This window comes from Lepisma saccharinum, chromosome 4 (assembly GCF_977018435.1).
Source record: "Lepisma saccharinum chromosome 4, izLepSacc3.1, whole genome shotgun sequence".
Classification (NCBI taxonomy): domain Eukaryota; kingdom Metazoa; phylum Arthropoda; class Insecta; order Zygentoma; family Lepismatidae; genus Lepisma; species Lepisma saccharinum.
Genome location: NC_139232.1, coordinates 102,290,241 through 102,311,970, shown reverse-complemented (window position 1 = coordinate 102,311,970; position 21,730 = coordinate 102,290,241). Strand labels below are relative to the sequence as shown.

The 21,730-nt window shown below is 38.8% G+C and overlaps 1 protein-coding gene across 4 annotated transcripts in view; it reads right to left on the bottom strand.

The window, feature by feature from the left end:
- The window catches only part of LOC145986684 (uncharacterized), a 140,760-nt gene that overhangs the window by 79,148 nt on the left and 39,882 nt on the right, over positions 1–21,730 (bottom strand). Inside the window, exon 1 of one of the 4 annotated variants that reach the window (XM_083120993.1) lies at positions 18,516–18,580. The exons of 1 other annotated variant lie outside the window; for it this stretch is intronic. The gene's annotated coding sequence lies outside the window, so the exon portion shown is untranslated. Of the gene's footprint in view, positions 1–17,586; positions 17,687–18,227; positions 18,362–18,515; positions 18,581–21,730 lie in introns of those variants that run through there. 2 more of the 4 variants (XM_083120992.1, XM_083120994.1) reach the window with 2 other exon arrangements.

Genomic DNA, 21,730 nt, shown 5'->3' with positions numbered 1-21,730 from the left:
AAGTTTTCTAGCAAAAAATTAACTCGTTGATGAGAGACTTACGTCTTCAAAGTGGATACGAAAACTTTGTAAGAATGACTGCAAGTGATTTTGCATTGTTATTAAATCTTGTTGGACCACAGATTGTAGTCGCGTCGTCTGTTTCTACTCTAGTTCGTATGCCCCAGGAACTTGCTGCAGGCTGTTTCCATTGTCCGCCGCGCACGTTGTGCGTCTTAATCGTTTGGGGCAATTTTGTCCCCGGCACTTGCGCCGCGGCATGTTGCAGACAGTTTCCATTTCAACAAATGCTTGGCACATGCAGCGTCGCATGCCGCGTGTCATGTTGCGCGGTAAAATTTGTGGTAATAGAAACGAGACTTTACATAGTTCTTTTATCGGTCAACTACAGTGCGGGGAAGAAACAATTCATGCTATTTCCTAACTACGTCTGTTACCAGTAGCTCCATTGCCCTTGACTGAAGTACGAGAAAAATGGGTAACAAAAACAAAAATACAACATTTGACGAACTGCAGCTATTTATTTTTACCTAACCAAAGGGTGCAGGTACAGGGAAATTAAAAATGTTAAGTACATGTAAGAGTACCGTGGGTGACGCAATAAAACAAAATGAAAAGGAAAATGAGGTAGATTCCGTATCTCAGAAAATTCAACCAAGAGAAATAGGAGAACGAAATGAACGAGCTTCAGTATGAAAAATAAAGACCCTTTCCTCACCCCCATCCCCTTCCCAAACCAAGGGCTCCGAAAGCAGCAGTGCAACTTGGAGCAGGCACTGGGACTGCTGTACGTTCAGTAGCGTTTGGTCCGAAAGCGAAATTCCTAGAAAAATGCCACAGTTCGTCCGCGACGGTTTAATGAGTTGCATTTCGCCCGAGCCTGGCTGATGATGAGTCATACCTTGACTAACTGGTGGCAGCGGTGGAATTAGTGACTAGGATACCTCAGTTAACAACTTTTAAAACTACATTGCATAGACAGCGGAGTGTAGCGCAGGAGTGCAGACTCAGTCAAATCGTCGAGAGAGGGGTCCCGGGTTCGATACCCGGTGGAGGCACAAGTGGTTCGGATCCCACTTTAAATTGTAGGTCCAGTCCCGATTAGCCTTACTGTGCATAAAGGGGACTTAAAACAACAAATAAAATCGTTGAGAGGAAGTGAACTTGGATCCAGAAATTTTAGTCATGGCAGTCAACACTACTACTTCTAAGCAGCTCCCATAAGTGACTGAGGTTAGAATGAAAGTTTGTCTTGTTTTAAGTTCACTTGTATGCACAGATAGGCTAATTGGGAGTGGGCCTACAGTTCAAAGTGGAATTCGAATCACAGGAATCGAACCCGGCTAGAATGCAAGTGTTTTCTCATACTCACATGGGAAGTTGTTTATGTTATTGTTTCACATAATTTGTAGGTAGTCACACGTGGTCTGAGAAACAGAAAAGTCACACATAGCCTACGCATAATTCTCTCGAGGCAGTTTGTTGCAAGAACTTTGCTTGCAGGCCACGGACAATAACTTTCATGGGTAAAAAAGTGTCCCATCATAAGGTAGAGAGCATCCTGCTTAGAGCAATGTATGCGCTCCAAACGTTGGACGCTGACGCCGATATAACCTGGCTCGCAAGCCGAGAACACTGTTCGAATCTCCACAGGCATATAACAAAAATGCATCATACCCAAATGACACATCTGGCGTAATACCTAACGTGCCAAATTTTGGAAAATAGGGGCTGATAGCGTGTGTGAGAACCAGAGCGACTTAACTCTAATTTATCAAATTAATAGGAGAGGAAATAATGTATTCTTAGGAATATGACTCTTAAACGTGACTCCGCCTTACAGATAAGAATTAGAAGTGGAAAATGTCGATTTTCTCCAAATACTCTTCAGAGGATTTTTTTTTAACGAAACTGAAAACAGAATTTTTGTAGTTACGTTCCTCTGATTCCCGTAGGACGATAGGTGAAATACATTTCATGAGCGATGTTTCAAAGAAGTTGTGTTAAGATGTCAAACATGTAGCCGACAGCCATGTTGTATGAAGAAAGCATATAGGATAAGCTCCAATCACACTTAATCTAGGCTCACAACAAAGATAGCGGCTGAGTGACCTAGCGTAATGAAAGGCAAAGAAAACAGTCAATCATTGGAAAAAACAATTAGTTTCATGTTTAAGATCATTCTATCAATTAATGCAGTTGCTTATAAAAATAAAAAATGGTCCAAAATGCTTCAAAGTAATTGAAAATATGAGGCATTGCGGATACGAAGGGCGAACTCAACAAAGTACATTGTGATGGAAATGCGTTTCAAGTTGCCAGGCACAGTGCAAACTCCATAAAATCTTTGAAAATCGTAACGTACTCTGAGTACGTGGGATCGAACCAAGAACCTTCACCATTGAGGTGGGTGATGTAGCTCGCTTAATCATTCATCCTCCTCATTAGAGCACTCGCCCTTCAAGGTAAGCCTAATGGTAATGGGCGAGAGGTACTAACTACACACTTGGAAATGGCAAAACACAAGCTTTCGGATTTATACCTTCAAGTCTAGATCAACATGGTTGGAAGTAACAATACCTGTCTGTCTCTGATGATACAATTCCCCGCTGATAGCTGTTCATATCGAAACGTGTTCGATCGCTCAATCTCCTCCGTTCCTTCTTGTTCGGCGATTCCAGGCAAAAGACCCCACACCACCCATTGCTCTCTGTTTTGTTCTCTTTCCTCCTTCCCTGGTCGTTGCCCTGAAATACCAGCTGATCAGCACCTTAACTCCAATAGACCAGGAAGGATTTGTAAATTACTGATGTGACATTCTTTGAATGCCTGAGAGAGCAACGGCTGGCGACAGGGGTTATGAATTCAGGCTAGCTATAAATCTCAATTTAGAAGAGATTGATACGATTACCCCCTCTGGAAAAAATTTCCAGAATTGAAATTTATATTTAAGGTATCCATGTTGATCTATCCTTATAAATCGAAGTTTTTATTAAAAACATAGAAAAAATAAAAATGAAATAAAACCATAGTTTCCGCCAAAACCGAAAAGAAAAAAAAATAATGATAACAGAATAGTAATTGAGTAAATACTTGGCGATACTTCAGACGCGAGAACTGGCCATAGGCATAAATGTACTGTCTGGTGTAACTGGCCGTAAGAAAAACAAATAACAAGCTCGCATCTTTGCTTAGTAAAAAAAAAATAGCACAGTGCTTAACTTGCACTTTGATACTCGCTCACATAATCATGCATGGAATGAGCGTACCGTCAATTTTGTAATAGATGCGGAAGATTGACATGTGATGATCACTGACATAACTGATGTAACATGTTAAAGGTGTGGCCAAGCAACAATGATGACTGCTTATGACCTGAGGTCGCCAAAAGGGGGCGTGAACACACGTGTGCGTTAGTAGTCAACACAAGTGGACTCACACGACACATATTTTCACTTGAGTTAAAAAGTACCGTAAATTCGCGGATACACTACGTAGTGTTTGTATGTGTGTATAATAAATATATTTCCACTTGGGTTCTTCTTGTTTTATATTGCGATGCACACGCATTCACTGGAAGTGTTTGGAGTTGTCACGATAGTTCAGTGGATTGTTATCACTCTCGGCACTACTGGAATTACTTATGTAAGTATGAATTAATATTTGAAATCCATGAAGCACACATGTACACTTGGGGGAAACATGCCGTCGAGTTACTGTGAGACTTCCCTTTGGAGGTTGATGCACTTAGCAATTTTGCTTCGATGTTTTCTTTAAAGCTGGTAAGAAAACGATCGACAAGGGCATGTGTTAAAAGCACTGTTGATTAGTATTGTTCGGTGTACTTAATGATGAATAAACGACTTTTAAATATTTTCACATGGTACACTCCCGTGCAAAAGTTGCACAACTGGTTGCACACAGATTTTCATTTCAACGTTTCTTTCAAGGAACTAAGTGAGAAACGGTCGACAAAATTGTAGACACTGGCGAAACACGATTTTGTCATGCAGCATATTCACTTAAACCATGTAAAATTGCACCGTTGATAAGCATAGTTTGTGCATTTATGGAAAAGTGAATGAGACATGGGACGTTGAAACTCAGTGAGTACACTCCTGTGCATGACGTTAAAAGACAGGTTGCACACACTGGAAGGTTCTTCTTTGTGGGTGTAAAACTGCTTTACATGAAAGTTGTAGAGTTGAATGTGACGCATTCCATGTCACATAAAAATGCACTTTCGTAAACACTGCGGAATGACTTTTTAGGAGAGGTCATGTACATTCTGTAATGCAAGTGTACAGAGGTGAGAATTGTAAACACTAGGATACGTCCTTGATGAATTTCTGCTTCTTCATTGGGTGAAATTTATAAAGACTGGCAGATTTTGGGGAACGTTTACACACAGTGATGACTTGGATTATGTAAGCTGCACTTTTGATTGAAGTACCGTGATATTTGTGGAAAGCGATGCACTTTCGGAACAGGAGCATATTGTGTGTAGTTTGTGGGGACAAAACTACGGTGTTCATTCTTCTCTCTGGTATTCTGCTCTCTTCCCTGCTCCCTCTTCATGTCTTCTGTTCTTCTTTTCTGCATCTCTTCTGTTCTTCTTTTGTGGGAGCATTGATGGGGAAAGGGACTGAAGAATTTTGTCCGGTTTGGGAGTTTCTTCTTATAAGGGTGGAAAGTGTTTGTTCCATGTACTAAAATACTGGCAGGCTGGCTGGCTCACATGGCTGTTGCATGCTGTTGTCCTGGGAAGCTAAACCGTCGGGATGCGTGCAGATTCGGGTTCGAATCCCGTTCTCCTCGCTGGTGATTGGCCAAACTGCTGCATGTTGATTCCCAATAGATACGCTGGGAAAATCCTTCTCCTGTTGATAGCTCTTGACTGGTGTGATGAATAGACAGACTTAGGTAAAGGATAAAGTATAATTTCGTAAACGGGAAATGAGGAAAGGGGTGTTGATCTAGACTTATTAACACAAATACAGAAATTCAACTGCTTTGCCATTCCTCGTATGAACATTTATAAGTTACCACGATAATACAATATAAAGAAAGCTAATAACCATAAAATAATAAGGTATGTAATTAGATTGATACTGAATAAGGTTAGTTATATTTATGTGAGAATTCATAACGAAACCAATGAAATATTTGTCAAAATTATCGAAATTATTTCTTTAATTTCCCTTGTGCTATGAGAAATGTCCTGTTTCCGTTTGATTCAACTTAAATTACTACTACTCTTTTGAATGGAAAATTGCTTGCTATAAACATTGAAAACTCTACTTTGCCTATTATTATACTATTGTTAACGAACATTCTAGACAGTCGACCAAGTCCTGTTATCGTTAAAAATTGAACGTGTACTGGCTCATTGTGGTGAGAGAGGTTTAAAATATACATGCTTTTACTGGGAAATAAAACGTTAAGATATATAATCGCTTAAATTTATTCTAATAGTTTGCTTCACTTGAAGCAAATTCTGTTCGTAAAAGCGTTTCTGGGAATTATAACGCCGGAGTGGCAACATTGTATCAAACAAAGAATTTGCTATCATTGAAGTTTTCCTTCCCGTGGTTGTCCTGTTAAAGGAATACATGTCTTTCGCAGCCGAAGTGGCTGCTTCTTGCTTCGTAACTCGATACAAGAGGGAAAGGGGGGTGATTTTCTTACGTTGCAAATTCTTCATTCCGACGGCTTCAAGACTGGATACTAAATTCAACGTTTGGAAAAAAAAAAAAAAAAAAATGTGTCGTGACAAGCCGACTGGGTCCAAAGATGACCGACGGAGGATTGCGGGATGGCAAGGGGTTTGAGGAGTGAGAGGGGTTTGCTTCTCCGCTGCCGAGCTGGACTTTGGTCGCTCCCATACAAAAATGCACGTGTTTAAAACTGTACTGTTTACTCTCTCTAATGTTTATAACGTCGGACTGGACTCGCGGTGATTGGTTGCTTGGTTATCGCGGAGGATTCGCCCGCAGCGGTGTTAACACTTTTGGAGCTGCTCCCGTTTTTCAGCTTGTGAGGTTTAAACTTTGATTCCAGCGACGTTGCTGCTGGCGATCGCGCTGACGCGACTCGAACCATGTCCCAATATTATTTCAAATTACCAGGCAAGCAGTTTAGTTATTCTGAAGAACATGACTAATAAATTACTTTGGTTTCTTGTTAAGATGACACGATTTATGTAATGCTTCTACTCTTGACTGTACAAGTTCCTGTGCATATTTAGTCTCAACCGCAATTACTCTTTCTTACAACTAACGTTATTTCCTACCTGAAGTTTTACTTTTCTTTGATGGGGGCTTTTCTGGTTTAAATTTGTTCAAACTTTACTATTTAAAAGATAATTATTATTTTAGTCTCGTTAGTTTACTTTTCGTCTGCTAACAATCGTTTATTTTGAAATCGACCATAAAAAATAAGATAAAGTACTCTCTAAACATGCGATAATTAACTTTATATTATACTAACATCACTAAAAATGAAGAATCTATAATTCCCTCTACTCATTCTAAAATATGCTTAGCATATTATTGTGGCAAAGTTAGAAACTAAAACCGTCGTGGTTTAATCATTATCATTCTGCGATGGCAGAATGGATTTCCAGGATTATCGGTTGCAATCCAATATCCGCAGGAAAATACTTGTTATTGGAGCGCAAAAAAAATCTTGACGTCGACGTCTACATATTCATATAATATAAATATTCTCATAACTGGCGCTTAAAATAACCTTTGCTAATATAATCATATACCTTCTTCTGAAGAGTAACTATAAAATTCTAGTGATGTATTCGCTGAGCTAGTATTATTACATACTGCAAAAAAACTTTTGTGCCTAAAGCACATTATTAAATAATAAGTCTGCTTTTAATTGTTAATATTATTAGTGCTATTTTATTATAAATTATTATTATATCACGCGAGTGGATTTAAAATATTAGACCTGTTTCACTTTAATAAATGCCGTAACTTAGAGCAAACTTGCAATATTTATATTTAAACTTTTAAAACAATCTGCATTTTAAAGTTTTTAACATTCGAAGCTACAACGTGCTAAGGATAAATATTCAACTGTCAAACAAAACAATGTTTCGGACAGGAAAAAAAAATATAAATATAAACTAACAATAAAATCTCGTTAATATGTGAGAAACGTCCACGCCGTGTAATGCTCTCATAATTCTCTTCTAGTTATTCAAAATAAGTTGGCTGTGCCTAACTTTGCTTAAAGCATATAAGTATATGTATATCTGTGTACGGATTCATTCTCGTCACTACTGCTTACCTGTGAACGGACATCTCTCGTCACTGCAGCCTAATAATACATCTATTACTTCTCAACTAGAACTTTTAATTAATCGGGCGGTTTATACCCTAAATCACGGTACGCCACTCTAACTATATACGCCTGGCGTAATAGCGGACATAATTGTACAGCGTGTCGAGGAATATAATTAGCGTTTCGTTTCTTTACATATTAACATGGATTAAAATTTTCAGGCAATATATGCGTAAGTTAAGGTAACATAAGGCAAGTGACTATCTCGTATAAACTTGACTATCTCCTTAATCTAAGCTCCCTTCATGAGGTGCTAGGAGACTTCAGTCATTAAGAATATAAATGAGTGGTCCTCGGGGCCTTATTCGTTCCCAAAACTATATATTTATAAAAATGTAATATCCTCGTTGCAAAAGTCTTAGCAGTCATAGTTCAAGCATTCTAAATCATTTACAAGTTACGGTCAGTTTTAAACCAAATTTAAATTAAACTTTTAAGAAATTTCAATTAATAATAATAATAACAATATATTGACTCAAACAAGCATACTCTGTGCCATAACTCGTTAAAATGCACATAGTGCTGATTGACTCTGACTCGGTGGCACTAATTTATTTTCCTCATTCATAAATAACTTTAAAATCCACTTTTAATCCACGTTGTTAATTAATTAAAATGTTAAGGGTAAAAAATCGTTTACTGCTGACTATAGCTTACTGCATCCTCATAACCAACGTTGTCATAATTTTCGTATCCAAGATCATATAAAAAAAATTCTAAAATCACTGTCAATGCAAGAAATCATCAAATCTAAATGCCTTATTCTTATTCCTTATTTAAAATTCTGGATGGTAAAAATTTCCCAAGTGGGAATTTGTTGTAGCCATGGTACCGAGTTCGTGAATGAACCACAGAGCTACCAGGAGCAGATTGATAGGGAATCGTCCACGGACGTCCCTGGGCCGGCCACATTTTTGATGACATGGGCCTCCCTAAAATCCGACATCGAACCTTCCGCCACGCGGAATGCCGGATGCTCCTGACACCAAATTGCCAGCCCGACGCGGATAACCGCGACGGAGCTGGGGCGCAGGTTCCTCCGCAATTTACATTTTGCGGGTGACCGACTCTGACTTGAGGTCTATAGGTTTCATCTGATTCATCCTCAAGTTAGAACTCGACATCTATCATAGCTTAATGGTTCTCCCCAGCTGATATTAGCATTAAAACACGTGTAACTCTATAAATTCTCTACTTTTAAATACGTACGCAGCCTGTTATTCATTTAATGTTTTCATTATAACTTTCATCCTTTCTTTTCTCTGCCTAGAAATGAGAAAACCTATCTGGAGGGTGAGGAAGCCTAATTTAAAATAAAATGTTATTTTTCTTTGCGTTTCCGCCTGAGATGAACGAAATCGGGCACAAAAATGGCATGACGGTTCTATGTTCTTAGTTTTCATTTATTTCAAACTGAAATGAATGAAAATTCCAGCACCTCCATCCACGTAACGTACTCTGAGTACGTGGGATCGAACCAAGAACCTTCACCATTGAGGTGGGTGATGTAGCTCGCTTAATCATTCATCCTCCTCATTAGAGCACTCGCCCTTCAAGGTAAGCCTAATGGTAATGGGCGAGAGGTACTAACTACACACTTGGAAATGGCAAAACACAAGCTTTCGGATTTATACCTTCAAGTCTAGATCAACATGGTTGGAAGTAACAATACCTGTCTGTCTCTGATGATACAATTCCCCGCTGATAGCTGTTCATATCGAAACGTGTTCGATCGCTCAATCTCCTCCGTTCCTTCTTGTTCGGCGATTCCAGGCAAAAGACCCCACACCACCCATTGCTCTCTGTTTTGTTCTCTTTCCTCCTTCCCTGGTCGTTGCCCTGAAATACCAGCTGATCAGCACCTTAACTCCAATAGACCAGGAAGGATTTGTAAATTACTGATGTGACATTCTTTGAATGCCTGAGAGAGCAACGGCTGGCGACAGGGGTTATGAATTCAGGCTAGCTATAAATCTCAATTTAGAAGAGATTGATACGAAATCACGCATGAAACATTCCGATCTACAGTTACCAAGTTTCTGTGGAGCTCGAATTGTGCCTGACAACTTGAAACGCATTTCCCTCACAATGCACTTTGTTGAGTTCGCCCTTCGTATCCGCAGTGCTTCATATCGTCTCTGGAAAAACCCAGAAAATTAATACGCCCATTCAAATTTAAAACCTTTATTTGCATACTAAATAGAAAGAATTTTCACCAGATACTTGAAATTAGTTTGAGAAAATCTAAAATAAGAGGAATTCCTATCCCTGTTCTCGTGTTGATATTTCCTGGCAAATACTCTGTAAGAGGCTGTCGCGGTATATTGCCGCTCTATACATTGAAGAATCAATGCTTTATAGTCCGAAGTCGATACTAAAGGTTCATGGACGTCTGCAGGATTTTTTCCAAAGAGGGGCAAGCAAGGTAGTTTTTCCGGGGGGAGGGAGGCAAACAAGGTGCATAACAGTGTTGTCTCCTCAAAAAACATTGCTTTAATTTGAAGTTATCATATTCATCTTATTTGAAAATAAGATCCTTAGGAAAATATTTGGACCTAAAAGGGATGAGGAGATAATTAGAATAAATAAATCAAGAAGACTTAGGTGGGCAGGCCATGTGGCACGGATGGGAGAGGAAAGAGGAGTTTATAGGATTCTTGTTGGGAAACCTGATGGTAAGAGACCTTTAGGAAGGTTAAGACGAAGATGGAGGGACAACGTTGAGATAGACCTAAAGGAAATCGGTAGGGATGGAAAAGAGTATATAGATCTTGCTCAGGATAGGGACAGATGGAAGGCCTGTGTTCTGCAGCCATGAACCTTCGGGTTTAAGAAGGCTAGAGAGTTAGTTAGTTAGCTAGTTATGTTCATGCAATAATTAACATATATTATTGCAGCTGAAATGGAATTGTGTGAGATATATATATAATTTTTGGTTGACTTTCATTTTCCAGGTGGGTCGTGCACCCCCCCCCCCTTGCCTCTCTTTCGGACTTCCATGCAAAGGTTCTATTTTTATTTCGCGTCTACCACTTTCGGTTAATCGCGATGATAAAGGATGTGATAGGTGATGGAAGTGGTATAAAGACAATGACCCAACCCATCCATATTTTCTAGTCCAGGCTCTAATCCGACATCTCCCGGGTTCGAATCCCGGTCGGGCTTGGTTGTTTGTGAATGTCCATTCATCAATTTCATCATTTCATCACTCATCCCCATCTTCGCAAATTAGCCTAGAGGCACAAAACGCGAAGTAAAATAAACTAAATCAATCAATCTAATCCGACATTAGACTTCGCAGTTTATTACGCTAACCAATTTGCCACGGGATCGGCTTCTTCGTGTTTGTCTGCTTATGAAATGATTAATTAGTTATTCAAACTATATAGGTAGGAAAGCTATATAAAATAACGAAACAGAAAAATAAATCCACTTGACGTCTTGTAGTACTATCATTAACCTACAATTTCATGCTCACAAATCCACACAGAAAACTTCTTGTGGCATTAGTTTTACAGAATGGCCTTGGGGAATAAACATCGCCCATTTCCTGCTTCAGCTCGAAACAATTCAGGTGCCTTATCGAAGCTGCTCTTGAGCACGCAGGGTTTCTAACCTACTTCGCCGTAATTCAGTTGTTGTATCTTGATTAATATGCTGTATTGTAGAGTCAACCGCAGATTAAATAGGAGAAAAAAGATTTTCCCGACGGAAAATAAGTTAGTAATGCTGCAAACACCGAGGCATTCTTGATAAGACGCTTGAGGAGCGTCGAGCAAACTTTCCTGAAAAAGCACAACCCCAGTATCGAAGGTCATGCTACACGTGGATTGGCAACTTTCGGGAGCATGCTGTCTGTCTACACAATTCTACCCAAATACCTGTTTGAAAATGAATCTCCTGTCCGCATTTTATTTTTCAAATGTACTTCTGACATTGTAATCATTTTGCAATTATTTTTATTTGTTCTTATTTTGCTTCGCTTTTATGTGACTTTTATAATTAATCGAAACTATGAAGATGGATGATAATTAGATTAAATTAATTAAGAGACACCTAAAAAAGATATTTACAGACCAGGACTCGAACCCGGAACCTAAAGCGGATAGGTTGTGGGGAAAACCGTCAATAACTCCCGCCACGAACTTACTTATAATTTTTGTAATTTCTCACGAGTATATTTTGTTCTGTTCATGCATAATACCTGCTTTCGGAAACTTAATTTATAAGTGACACACTTATAGGGACAAGCCACGTATTGTTTGAATGGAGGGACACATCTCGTTCATATACTACTAGATACAATCATGGACTATACTTGAAATGGCCTCCCCGATGGCGCAGTGGTAGCGTCATCGCCTTGTAATGAAGGGGTCCCGGGTTAGATACCCGGTGGAGGCACAAGTGATTGGGATTTCACTTTAAACTGTAGGTCCAGTCCTGATTAGCCTAACTGTGCATAAAGTGGACTCAAATCAATCAATCATATATGATGGAAGTTAAGAAAAAGATAAAAATTTTAGAAGAGATACTGTGAACAAGTCGAATTGGAGAGAGATTGTATTTTGTCTTTTGTCTTTGTTAAATGTATTTCATGTAGTTTATATAACATGAAGTTATAAGTTAAATAAATGTTGTTTTGTTCGTTAACGTTTGGCCTAATTGAAGATTATTACAATATACTTGAAATGTGACGTGCTAAACACTACTTTCGGAGATCAGTTGGACATGGCAATTTTGATATACAAGTTGGATTTTTCTCTACTTAGATTCATTATGTCCAAATTTTATCCTAATAGATAATCTCCCAACAACGCAAAATGTTTTAATTGACTCGAATTCACAATGACTCATATACAGTGTGTTTATAAATGAACGGTGGGGTTTCAAAAATTAATAATACATCTATATATTACCTTACACGGGCAAAACGTACACCGTAAGCAGCAGCAACTGTCCAAGTTTATATAACTTTATTTATATTTGTATAAAGATAGAAATCAAGAGGGGGCAATTGCTCCTCTGTGCCTCCTTGCAGGTGCTCTTGACCGTCTGGAAGAAATAGTGCACGACAGACGTGAAAACTAAATCCATCTTCAGTACCCTTTTGTCTTGCTACTCTTAGATTCTGTAACCTTTCTTTCTATAGTTCAATGTTTGCCCCCTAACCCCCTAGAATTGATTTCCGTACAAGTTTGAGAGCTAATCTCCCCTGCACCCTGTGGTTGCGCCACTGCACCTTCTTCCGCCGTTGTTGCTTTGTGAACTTTCATCTGCTTGAAAATACTTAATTTTCTTCAAGAGCATAATATCGTTTAATAACCGGTGATAAGATTCCTCAACCCTAAATTTCTGGATTAAAGTATAATAATATAGGAGCATGGAAATCTGAAAGGGGGCGAGGATGGCCACATCTCCCCTTTAGAAAACGAATGTCAGCTAAAAGTATATATTTCACGCGTATAATTTGATCCCAGTCATAGTAATGTACATTAATTATTATAATTATTATAATGGGAATGCAGGAATGCGATAATTTCGAATTCAAGTGGTGTTTCTTGAGGGGGCAACACTATTATCTGGTTAATATGCCCCATGGAAAAATACCTTGCTTGTCCCTGCGTCGAAAATATCGGCAGACGTCAATGATTAGGGGGTGGGGCATGTGCCCCCCCCCCCCTTTGCACCCCGTGCGCACGTCTATGACTACTCATTTCTACACTAGTTGGAAGCTGTATTCAATTTCGAGCCAAAAATGTAATTTTCAAATCAGGATTGTTAAACGTCCACGAACCCATAAATTCTAATGGGTTCTATTGGGTTCCGCAACAACACCGGAACCTTCTTTATCGCACAGTTTTAATTCGGTCCAAGTTGCGTATTCTTTCATTTCAATATGGAACTTAGACAGTCTTTAAATTGATCCGGAAAGAAGGTCCCTGTGCCGTATTTCAATTGATCCGGAGAAAAGGTTCCTGGAACGAATTGAAATATTTTAAACATAAAAAGGCTCTTTACGGTCCAGATCCATTTATGCTTGCTAATATTCCCTGCTGAACCGGAATTGAATTGATTTAAAATTCCTGACCCTTTATCAACCCTGGTTGAAATTCATTTTTTTACAAACAACCATATTTTTAACGGCTATTACACATTAATCCCATACGATATACTGAAAGGTAAGAGACTTGGGCTATTCCTTTTTCTTCCTTGATGTTAAATAGATTATATTCGTCACGCGCCTATAACGTTACTACCTAACATTTGTGAATTGTTCTTTCCTTGTAACGTTAACATCTAACATACTGAATTTATTTACGTTCCTTATGCAGATGGTATGTACCCAACTGCATTTTGTTCCGTTCCGCTACAGTGGTTTACATTTTGTTACATTCCTATGTAACGTTAATTGACCATATTGCCTTTCACTTCATTCCGTTACGGAGGATTGCATTCATTACGTTCCTATGTACCGTTATTTACTACCATGTTGCATTTCGTTACTACGGTCCTTGTAACGCTAGTATATACCATATTGCATTTCGTTACTACGGTCCTTGTAACGGTAGTATATACCATATTGCATATTACGTTATGTTCCAATGTGCTCATTTCGTTCCGTTCCTTTATAACGTTAATATCTACCATAATACATTTTGTTACGTTCCTTGTAACGTCACTCTATAAGATATTGCATTTCGTTACGTTACATGGGTACCAGCAGTTGAACCATACTCTTCCTCCTACAAAATGGAACGTACCGTGTAACGCAAATTGGGTACGTTACGACTCCCTGCATGAAACGCCACTGAAACTGTTACTGTACATACAGATTGTTGTAAAGCTTTGTCAAACAACAATTACAACATCCTGGTACTCACTCAATAGTCTTCTATTTTCAGCAAGATGTAACGGCAGCCTACACCACATGACAAAGTATGATCACTATTTGTGGATTATTCAGATGTGTAATCTCACATTTTGGAGACAGTGATTGCTTGATCTTACTGTCACAGACTTTTTCATGTGGATTCTTGAAAGACCATGTGTTCTACAGATGTGTGACTATTATTCAAGAACTTGCACAAATCACTGTTGGTAAAGTTGCAGCCATTCATGGGACATACTGATTCACGTGTTCAGCAACTTTCAGGAATGCTTGTAAAAATTGATGGTTTAAATTTTTTTAAAAATTGAAAGCTTTGGATAATAAATTGTATTAAATCAAATAGTAGGTGGTTTCAGTTTATTTTTTGCATTCAATTAATGGCAATTTGAAATATGTGATTTAGCTCAGCGCCATTCTGTACTGTTGTGCCTCTTCATTGTAACACACTTTTTAAAACTAATTTTGCAAAGGTAAAGTTCCCCATACATATACCACCGTGCCATCAAGGCACATTTTGGGAATGTGGTGGTATCTCCCTCCCCACATATTCTGGATCTCCGCTACTTTGGAGGTGATGTGATCAGCACCACTCTCCGGTTGCCTTTATCCTCCAGAGTTGCCTCCAGGTACCCATTAATTTGAGGTTGGGCAGCCCCAGAGCTGCTTTATGTGGGGACAAGGGCGGAAAAATTTTGACCTTAAATCATTCAAAATATTTTCTGACCACCCTGTACTTTACACATCATGAAAATCATTTTAAACGGTTAGTAAATTCTGCATCAGTATCCATGTAATTCAGTGTCTTAGAACATTTAGGATGTAGGAGAAAAATTAAGTGAAAATAGCAAAATGGGCAACTTTACTCAGAAATATTTCTGCACCCAATGTGCATATCAGTGGTTTGAAAGCAGTTATATCAAGAAAAAATCATATAGTACTTGAGAATTTCCATACATTTCTTAACTGATATATTTTTCTTTTCACACACTTTTAAGGTAATTTCACACTGAAGTGGGAAGTGGTAAGTGATACTTAGAGGCACATATTTTTGGTAAATAAAAAAGCAAAATTTCGGTACAAAAACTGAGTCAATTTCGGGTTCAAAAGCGGTAAATAAAATAAAATTTCGGTGTTATAGCGGTGAAAAAATGGATGAAAAGTGGTATATAAAAAGACATATTGGTTTTAAAATTGTGAATATAATCCTAAATTTGATTTAAAAACTACATTTATTCCATAGAATTAACATTTCACTTCTAATAGCACATTTATGTAGTTATCAGAGTATTAAGTTTATTTCTGTGTAAAGTAGTCTATTTTTGCTTCTCCAATATTAACAGCAGAATTAATCAATTTTCCGGGAATTGCATAACTCTCAGGATAATTCAGACCTCAGAAGGTGTCGCGTCGGTGAATAAACCATGAATTTCGTGTTTAAGAGTTAATTTCGCTTTTTGCAGTTCATTTCGCATTACTTCGTGACAAAATATGGTCACAAAATGCATCTCACACCTTTCAAAAACATAAAAAATTAACACTACAATGTGTTTTTTCAAATTTCGTTTTTTCGTCAAAAGCGAAATATGCATGCCCCTAGTGATACTACAACACAAAGCAGTTATATCAAGAAAAAATCATATAGTACTTGAGAATTTCCATACATTTCATAACTGATATATTTTTCTTTTCGCAAACTTTTAAGGTAATTTCAAACTGAAGTGGCAAGTGGTAAGTGATACTACAACACAAACTGCATGCACCATAGTAGCCCCCATCCAGTGTATTCACTGCTTGACAAAAAATGAAATAACAAAGTGACACGAAAAAATATTGGGAAAAAGGAAAGGACCATGAGACACCAAAGTGACAAGTATACGCATTATGTGTTGTATCTGAAATGTCCTATATATATAATTAATATATAATAAATATACACAATAAACAAGCAGTACTTGTTGTAAACAATGTCATATTTTCAGAATATGGCACTGGAAAAAACTGTAGTTTGCTTTCATGAAAAATGGGCAAACAAATAAGAAAAAGAAAGAAAAACACTCTCCTGTGTAATACATTGTACCATGAAGGCACGTTAAGGAGTGTTGAGGTAGAATCCATACATTCTTCAAATACATCTAGATGTCTTGTGATCAACACCATGCTTCGGCTGCCCTTCCCCTCTCCCAGGGTTGACAAGAGCCTGGGTGCATCGGAGGAATAATTTGTGTAAGCAAATTGTCAGAAAAATTCCCACCAGGAGTTAGTTAGTCTGGTAATCAAACCTGGGTCTCTTGCATAACAGTCAGATCCCCCATCAACTTGACCGCCAGCACAAAAAGTAAGATGCACCAAAAATTGTCAGTAATAGTAAACTGATAATTTCATACAGCCTAAGAAAATATTTTTTGTGCTGTAAAGGGAATAACTGCGAAACTGATTGACATGTTTGTTACATGGGAAGTAAACAAAGGAAGTGTCAAAAAATGATATAGCATAATAAGTTTTTAATCTGCACATTTTTGTTCATGAAAAAAAATTGTAAATTTGTCCAGCTCTAGAGTAAAAATTGTAGAACCACCTAATTATTCACAAATATATTTTGCACTGCAATTTTGTTACTTTGCATGTTACAGAAATGTTGCCTAATATGGTATAAGCTTATACTCCGAGTCAGATATGATTAGCATGAGACCCAAATATATCTTCGACTAGTTATTTCTGCATCTTGGAACAAATTTTGTTACACCAAACATCGAAATTTATCCATTTACAACAAAAAATCGTGATTCTCGAGGAAGTACACTTGCTCGCCGCTTCCCCTTTCTTTCCCCACCACTGCTGTTGCCTTTCCATTAAACATCAAAACATGCATGATTACTAAAGAGAAAAGATACGTGTGCTAAATATCATGGCATTATTTTTCACTCAATCAGATGAGTCATTGATGCATATATGCATATCAACAAAAGATAGTGATTTAGTGTACTTGCATTTATTCTTATTCAAAGTTTGGCAGGTTTTTTTTTCGGTTTTTTTTTAAATTCAGCTTTCTACTCAAAGTCGACTAATCGGAACTGAACTTACAGTTTAGAGTGGAATCCGAACCACTTTGCAACATGTCTCCACCGAGGAATGAACCCAGAACACCTTGGTTACAAGGCGACAGCGATACCAATATGCCATCAGGGAGATTCTTTTTTTATTCAAGGATGTTGGGGTATCACAATTAATGGGAACAGAATTTTTGCCCATCACAAAGCAAGGAAATCCTTTACGGTCTGCACCAAATCAGCCTTGCACTTTCATTCTAGAATCATATACTAACTTGATAGTTCTGTTACCTTGTGTTCGTCGTTTGTATTTCTCTGATGTTTCGACTGGCAGTGGATTGATATAAATTATTCGAAGTGTGAGATAAAGTTCAAAAATTTTCGCGCCAAGGATACAATTCAATTTACTCAACTTTTTCTTGCACTATCATAACAACTAAAATTATCTACTCTAAAACTTATTTGTATTACCATATCACGCATAGGTCTTTAAATATTTTTACGAATCCGCATATTTAATGTAGGCTTACATGTGAAATATACTATATATAATTAAAATGTTATGATTTACAATTCAAAGTATCGAACTTGCAGATCGATTGGCAAAATGCATATCGATATTACGGATGGACATAAAGGACTACGGAAAGTGGAACATATGTTTTTGTTATTAACAAATATCGCTAATTTACCATGCAATTATAACATTTCTTTCACGTATCCCGAGTGCTTTTTTAAACAATTTTCTATTGTTTTTATTACGTTTCCTAAGATCATCACGTAAGCATGTTATACGCAGCACGCAATATTTCGCGCACGTGAAGTTACAACACAACACGAGATTGATCTACATTTTCTTGTTTATTTTATGAAGAAAAACATACAAAAAGTAACGTTAATACGGTATATATACGGAAATAATCAATACTCACATGGTACTTCCCCACATTCACTAGCATCCGGGAATTCACCGTCCTATGTTTAGGCCAATAACCGCGTCACTCTCCCCCTACCACTTCAAGAGAAGCGTGTGTTCTGCTGCATGCAGACTTCGCGTTGCCAAGTCTTCAAATAGTACACGAAATATAATGACAACTCGGCGGATTTTACCACAAAACATAAGGACTGAAGGATTCGAAAACGATTCCGACAATATATCGTAGCTACATATACTACTTAATTCATTTGTAGAAGTAATAAAAGTGTTATAAAATTATCACCTGGCAAAACAGAGATTATATCTGAGGAAACACAAACTTTGATCAATTTTAGTCGCGCTAGTGTGCTGCAGTGTTGCTCTCTATGACAAAATATACCTAGGCACAGTTCCTTCAAAACTCCCCAAAACATAATAAAACGGACATAATTAGTTGCAACAACAAGAGCATTCGTAAAGAAGTCGTTGAACATGACAAATGTTTTATTATTTAATTTCGTCATTACATTTCATGACTATTTCAAGCGGGTGGCAAGTATGGGCACTTGCTGCCTACCCTGTGCACCAGTCAAGGTCACAGTAAACTAGGGCAGTGTTACTCGCGAGAGGTTCTCCTGAAATTTGGGATTTGCAGCCCGACCTGGCAACCACCTAGAATATTGCCTCTCGTTCCGCATTCACTAAAGATAAGAGGCAATCCTTTCTCGTAAGTATTGGTGAGCAATTAAATGCACAATTTAAAATACACAATGAAGTTATAATTTTAGGTATATTTGGCGGAAGAGTATGCTAAATTAAAAACGCGAATTTTGGGAGAAATACCACCAATTTTGAAAATAAAAACACCCTAAAAATCGAGGTCCCTAGTTATAGGTAAATCATATTTCTTTATTGTAATTGGATTGGAGGCAACTACAAACCGATGCAGCGAGGTTGCATACATCAGTGATAAAGCTCCGTTTTGCGAATGTTCGTAGCATCGAAAAAAAAGCGTCAAACAGAAAAACGCTATTGAAAAAAGTGATTTGTCTTAATGACCTTTATACACTTGGGGTCAGAAAATAGACATGAAAATTCTTTTTCGAAAATATCATAGGTTTAATATCAAGTTTATTAACGTGTGTTTTCAATATGCGCATAGACGTAACTGGCAAGCCGGGAAGATTTCCATGACTTACGAACCGAATTTGGGAATACCTACAACTCGGACATAGTAATTTAATTTGTATGTGAGAATCGATCAACTTGGACTCAGGGAGTCGTAACGTAACGAAATGGAACGGTATTTTCAATTACGGTTTCCGTTACGTTACAACCAGAAACAGAATAACTTTTTTCGTGAACAGAAACGTTACCTCAGGTATATGAACATTACGTTACAGGTGTGCATAACGGTACCGAACCATAACTGATCTGTAAAGCAGTAGGTCGTTAGGTGACGCTTTAACGTTACATCCATTGCCGGCAACCAGTAACGTTACAGGGTAAGAAACAAGTTTGTCACGTATTGACTAGTAACTTTAGTGTGTATGGAAAGTAATAGTAACGTTACAATTAACCAGTAACTTAATTGAGGCCACGACTGTAAAAACGTTACACTCCTTGCTTCAAAGCAACAACGTTATTGATAGCTGGTATCATACAGACGTTCCGATGTGCAATACCGTGTCCGATGCCGTGTTCCGGAGAGAATAACATAGGTCTCTCGTATAATTGTGCTCGTTATTTTTGTAACGTTACAGTTCTTTCCCTCCACAAAAGTCTGTTTCGAAAAAGTGATACACATATCCGTTACGAATAGCAAATACCGTTATCGAAGGCGTGTTCGAAGCAGGGTTTCGGAACGGAGTGCGGAGCGTACTAAAGGAGCGCTCCGGAGCGATTTCGAAGCGTCAGTTCTACTCCGCTCCTCGCTCCGGAGCGGAGCGTGGGACGACAGCACTCCGCTCCGGAGCGGAGTGGTTGGATATTTTTGCTTGCACGCTCCGATTCGGAGCGGAGTGGTTAGTAATTTTTACGTGCACGCTCCGATCCGGAGCGGAGCGTAGGACGACAGCACTCCGCTCCGGAGCGGAGTGGTTGGATGTTTCTGCTTCCACGCTCCGATCCGGAGCCGAGCGTGGTGCGATACCACTCCGCTCCGGAGCGGAGCATGGTACTACAGCACTCCGCTCCGGAGCGGAGTGGTTACTTATTTTTACATGCACGATCCGATCCGGAGCGGGGCGAGATACAATAGTGCTCTGATCCGCAATCGGAGCATTTGAAGTGCAAGCTCATATCCGGTGAGATAGTTATTTTTATATAAGAATGGTGTAACCGCAACTGCTGGTCTAGTCCATGGGTCTAGTCGGTAGGGCGTCTGACTGCAACGCTGGAGACCAGGGTTTGAATCCCGCGGTGGATGATCTAACTTCGAAATTATTCCGGCCTTGTCCCAGCATATAGCGGCTCCTGGGCTAACCCAGACTCAAATAAATGGATAACTAGGGGAAACCCTCGGGGGGGGGGAAGGTGGCCGGAGCGTGGTGCTGATCACATCACCTCCAAATGGCCGAGCGAGATTGGGAATGTGTTGGGCCCTACCCCCACATCAATGGTTATCTCAACGCTTCACGACTCCAGTCTGGGAATTGGAGTTCTTTGTGATTGACCCTTCTTCAATTTCATCATATCTCATCCTTATCTTAATTTGGATATGAACCCGTTCAAGCAATCAGTGTTGCGGGATTGTACGTTTGCTTATGCTACCTCCCCCACACAACAGCCCTGTTTGTTTTCGTGTTCTGCGCTTCTTGTGTAGGTGACTGACGTCAGTGCTACCGGCTAGCGGATTGGCCTTCTTGTTCCCCTTTCAAGAGGAAAGGTGGAGGAAACTGGCGCGTAGTGTCTTGCTCGCTCCTTGGCAGGTGCATTGCGTCATGACTTCTGCTGTTGTACGTACTTGGCAGACAGATCGTTGCCTTTTCGAGGGAGATGCAGCGTTGCCAATCGTATTAAAAGTGTGCTACACCGACTCTGGCTTACGCGTATTGTTACTTTCTTAAAGAGACGTTTTAAAATATGTGTTCTCTTCTAAAAGTATGTGCATAGTATGTGTGCCTGTGAACTTTGATTTATGGGCATTTAAAATATTTTTTAACACGGATGGAGGGATCCTTCCGAAACAGTCTCGGTTAGTGGAATTATAAGCTGTCTACAATTATTGCAAACAATGTACAACAACGACAAATAAAATCTTTAATCGTTAGTTCCATGCATCTGAAACCTTGGTAATCATTCAAGGTCTATAGTAGAACTAACTAATTAATTGATTGATTTGCTTTATTTTACTTCGCTTCTTGTGCCACTTTTGGCTAATTTGCGAAGATGAGAATGAGTGATGATATGATGAACTTGATGAATGGCCACTCACAAACATCCATGCCCAGCCGGTATTCGAACCCGGAACCCCTGGCGTCATAGCGCGATGTGCTAACCACTCGGCCACAGGGTCGG